The sequence below is a fragment of the Mus musculus genome, chromosome 8, assembly GCF_000001635.26.
Source record: "Mus musculus strain C57BL/6J chromosome 8, GRCm38.p6 C57BL/6J".
In the NCBI taxonomy this organism is placed as follows: domain Eukaryota; kingdom Metazoa; phylum Chordata; class Mammalia; order Rodentia; family Muridae; genus Mus; species Mus musculus.
In genome coordinates, this window is record NC_000074.6 from 98,214,890 (window position 1) to 98,220,247 (window position 5,358).

Sequence of the window (5,358 nt, forward strand, 5' to 3'; positions counted from 1 at the left end):
CCATGTGATAAAGTAGAGAGTAGGAGAGGGCTTGAGATAAACATTCTGAATAATAAAGATATATTTTCGTTTGGAAATTGATGGAGCTTGGAGGAGTTAAAGTGGACACAGAGAGCAAAGTGATTCTTAGTAATAGGGGCAATGGAAAATAAATCTTAAGCTGACTGTGATAAAAAGGATCAAAAGAAATATACTGTCATCAGTGTGAGAAAGATGTATAAAAGGTTGGTTTGTAAGAAATCTAACCTTATTACATTTTCCACCCTGACATTCAAGTATACACTGGAATAAAAAAAAATGTATTACTTGTCACTGAAAGAAAATAAACAAAACTTTATTAATTAATGAAAAATAGATTTTATAAATATTATACTAACCAAAAAGCCTGTCCGAAAAAGATACAAATTCTTGAATTCATTTATATGGTTTTATAGAATAGATAAGAATAATTATCAGTGTCAGAGTTCAGAGTACTAGCCACCTCTGGAACTAAGGAGAACAGCATCATCTATGTGATGTGTTGAATGTACTGGACTAGAGTTTTCTGAGACACTGGAAAGACATTTAAAACTCTCCATCTATGCTTGCAAGATGGCTAGGTGATCAAATGAGCCTGCCACCAAACATGATGTGCTAAGTTGAATACCCAACTTACGTAGTTAAAGGAGAGTACCAGCTACTGCAACGTGTCCTCTGTTTCTACAGGCACACTGCAATATATATGCGCACACATTCACACATGAATATACATATACAAGTACACATAAGTACATGCATACATGAACATACACACACATGTGCAAACATGCACACAAACCAAGGATCTTTAATGTAAATAAAGAATCAGGGTCTATCAGTGAAACACAAGTGGCTGGCTACAGAGAAATTCTTCAATGTGCACAATTAAGAACACTCAAACCTGGACTCTTGGTGTTCTCAGAGACTGGATCACCAACCAAAGCACATATATTGGCTGGACCTGGGACTCCCTGCACATATGTAGCAGATGTGCAGCTTGTTCTTCATTTGGGTCCCAAACAAGTGACTCCAAAAAGATGGTGCCTGTATGTGATATAGTCTTCTAGCTGAGCTGCCCTGTCTGTCCTGAGTTGGAGAGGAAGTACCTACCCTTGCAGAGACTTGAAGTGCCAGGGTGGAGAGATACCCAGAGGGACTCCAACCCACTCAGAAGAGAAGGGAAGTGGGGATGGAGGAAGGATTGTGGGTGAGGGTGACTGGGAGGAAGACAGAGAGTGGGATATAAAGTGAATTTACAAAAAAAAAGGAGGAAAGAAAGAAGTAGGTAGGAAGGAAGGAAAGAAGGAAGGAAGGAAGAAAGGAAGGAAGGAAGGAAGGAAGGAAGGAAGGAAGGAAGGAAGGAAGGAAGGAAGGAAGATTCATGCTATTCTCTGATATTTGTACAATATTTTGTGAAAGAAAAATTGTAGATTTGCCTCTGGTGGTTTTAATAATAAAGGGTCCTGTAGGCTCATATATTTGAACGCTTGGTCATTTGGGAGTGGGGGTACTTTGCAGGATTTAGAGGTGTGCTTTGTTGGAGTAGGTGTGGTCTTAATGGAGGAAGTAAGGGCTTTCAGGTTTCAAAAGCTCAAAACGGGCTCACTGTCTTGTTCTTTCTTCTGTCTGCTGGTACTGATGTAGACCCAGAGCTATTCTCCAGCACCATATCTGCCTGCATGCCACCATGCTCTCTATCATGAAGATAATGGACAATACTTCTAAAACTGTAAGACAGCTCCAACTAAACGGTTTTGTTTATAAATGTTGCTATGTGTCTCTTCACAGCAAGAGAACATTGAATAAGACATTGAATAATCAACTTCTCAGCATTCATTTGTATTTTCTGCTTGGAAGATTCTTTTATAAATATATATATATATATATATATATATATATATATATATATATATAATTTATTTTTTAATTAGATATTTTCTTCATTTACATTTCAAATGCTATCCCAAAAGTCCCCCAGACCCCCCCCACTCCCCTACGCACCCATTCCCACTTCTTGGCCCTGGCATTCCCCCATACTGAGGCATATAAAATTTGCAAGACCAAGGGGCCTCTCTTCCCAATGATGGCCAACTAGGCCATGTTTTGATACATATGCATCTAGAGATGTGAGCTCCAATCACAAAAGATCTCACATGATATGTACTCACTGATAAGTTGATATTAGCCCAGAAACTTAGAATACCCAAGATACAAGATACAATTTGCAAAACACATGAAACTCAAGAAGAACGAAGACCAAAGTGTGGACACTTGGTCCCTTCTTAAAATTGGGAACAAAACACCAAAACACCCATGGAAGGAGTTACAGAGACAAAGTTTGGAACTGAGACAAAAGGATGGACCATCTAGAGACTCCTGTACCCGGGGATCCATCCCATAATCAGCCTCCAAATGCTGACACCATTGCATAAACTAGCAAGATTTTGCTGAAAGGACCCTGATTTAGCTGTCTCTTGTGAGGCTATGCCGGGGCCTGGCAAACACAGAAGTGGATGCTCACAGTCAGCTATTGGATGGATCACAGGACCCCCAATAGAGGAGCTAGAGAAAGTACCCAAGGAGCTAAAAGGGTAGGCAACCGTAAAGGTGGAACAACAATATGAACCAACCAGTACCCCCGGAGCTCACGTCTCTAGCTGCTTGGAAGATTCTATGCACTCATCTACTATTCTCAACTTGGTACCCAAAAACAAACTTTCTGACTTCGTAGAATCCCTCGCCCCGTCTCTCTCCCTTTCCCTCTCTCCTCCCCCACCTCTCCGCACGCGCGCGCGTGCCTGTGTGTGTATGTGTTTGTGTGTGTGTGTGTGTGAGTGTATAACTTGTGGTATTAAAAAGAAAGAACAGAATATATGCAAATAGTTATTATCAAACAAATACCCTCTTATTATAATTGTAGGACAAGATAAATCATACCAGTTTTGTTCCAGATACAAAGAGATAAATGTTCTGACACAACACACCAACGCTGATTCTTGTAGTGGTTTTTATGGATTAACAATTTGATACAACCTAGAATTTCCCCAGGAGAAGCAGCCTCTGTTCATGCCTGTGAGGAATTATCCAGATGAGGTTAGTTTGTAAGTTGGTCACTGAGAGATTTTCTCATTTAAGTTAATTGACATAAGGAGACCCATCTTTAATGGACACGCCACTACATGGTCTGCTTTCTGGACTGGATGAAAATAGGAGATCAGAGCAGCAGAAATCATTTCCCTTGATTGCCACATGGATGCAATGTAAGCAGTTACCTCTGATTCATGTGCCCCCCTCCCCCCAAAAACCCTTCCTTTCTAAGGATACTCTTGTCAGGATGTGTCGTCACAGCAGTAGGAAAAGCAACTAATGCAATTACCTGATCATGTAGGTTAGTTGGAGGAGTACATATAGAGAGACACTGAAGAATTTTTACAGTATGCTTACTTTCTTAGGCTCTGCTTATTTTATCTTCAAAATGATATTTTAAGAGAGTCACTTTGGAATCAGTTTCTATCGAATGGTGTGTTGTGTGAGAAATACTCATTAGTTGTAGAGTTCCTATGACTTACGGACACTCAGTCTCACTTTGTAGCCTGGCCCACTCCTATTAGAAAATTACTACATAGTTCAGCCTGTCCTCAAAATTTGATCCCTCTGCATCTACTTTCAGAGTCCAGGATTTTTTTTTAATGCCTCTTAATATGTATTCTTGCTAAAACTCTTAATTCTTCTTCTTTTTTTTTTCTAGTCTACTGAGCATATGAGCTAAAAGGCATAAAAGTCTGCCTTCATCTTTTGCCCAGACTCCTGGACTTGAAACTTATACTGACTTGATTTCCTTTCAGTCAAAGGGAAGGAAGAAGGGAAGAGGGGAAAGAATTATTCTCGAATGCATGAGGGAAGCCTCGATGAATGCGAATGCGTAAGAAAGGTGAAGGGGTGATGTGTAATTCAGAATGGAATAAAAAGCGGCTTCTGAATAAAATCGCTTCCTTTTGAACCCAAAATAGTTTAACTTTTCCTTGGAACATCTACATCCAGAGCCTCATTACACTCCTAAGACATCCATCGTGACCTACCTCAATACTCCTTAAGATAGTGTTTCGACTTTGTCTTGAAGTCACTGAAACCTAGGTGGCCTGTGTCGGAGGACATGGCATGCCCATTCACTAGCAGTTAGATCAGTTAGGAGAGAATCTTTCTTCAGAGATTCCCACTGGTGATTTAAGAAGCATCAAATAACTTGAGTTTGAATTCTTTTTAGGTGTATTCCCTCCTAGACTTTATGCATGCTATAGATAGAAAGCAAATATTTCATATGTCAGTACCTCAATCGTTTAGGCAATAGTGTCCTTCTTTTGGGATAGCATTGAAAATGTAAACGAGGAAAATACCTAATAAAAAATAAATAAATAAAAAATAAAAAAATGGCTAAGAAAGATGTAACCTAACATTTTCTCATTGTTCATTTCTTGAGAATCTTCCCCTCAATTATACATAATACAATCCTAAAATTCAAAATAATGGAGTTAGATACTTTCCCCCCCACATGATACAGTAATATTGCAAATAATCTCATAGCAACTTCATTCTCTTGTTCTTGCTGTAGTAGGAATATTGTAAATTGTGATCTTTGTATGCACTTTCCCTTAGTATATTGAATTAGTGAGATTTTTTTATTTGAATTTTACATTTTAGACATAGGAAGAGGAGTTCATGTTATAGATTTGGGATTCATAAACATGTGTGTGTGTGTGTGAAATAGCAAGTATTGAAAGTATTGTAACACCATTCATTAAATACAAAACCCTATAATACCTCAAATACATTCATTTCTTGAAAAATGAAGATGGCAGTTATGGGCTAAGCATCCTTTTCTAATAATTTCCTAGCCCGCAATGGATATGGCAGTGAGCATTCCTGATAGTAGATCCTTCTGATATATGTCAACATCTAATGTTAATATCTGTGCAGTATATTTGGCTTCTTTAAGGAGGACAAAGTTGAGAGGGATCTGGATTCTCAGTATTGACATTTCTATAATGAATCAATTAGGCACCGGAAAAAAATATACCTTCTGAGATTTCAGCATTCAGGTAAGAATGACAGCACAGGTTTTCTATAGAAGAATCTGAGAAGCCTGTGTCCCAAATCAAAAACCGCTATTCATTGAGACATAACAATACTATCTAAAGGAATATAAATATATGGTAAATATAAAAATGAAGTAAAAAGGTATATATGACTAATAATAGCAATAATAATAGAGTGGTAATATTTGATATTTGATTGTTTGATGATGTTACATGCTATTGATAACGTTACATTGGAGATACTTTC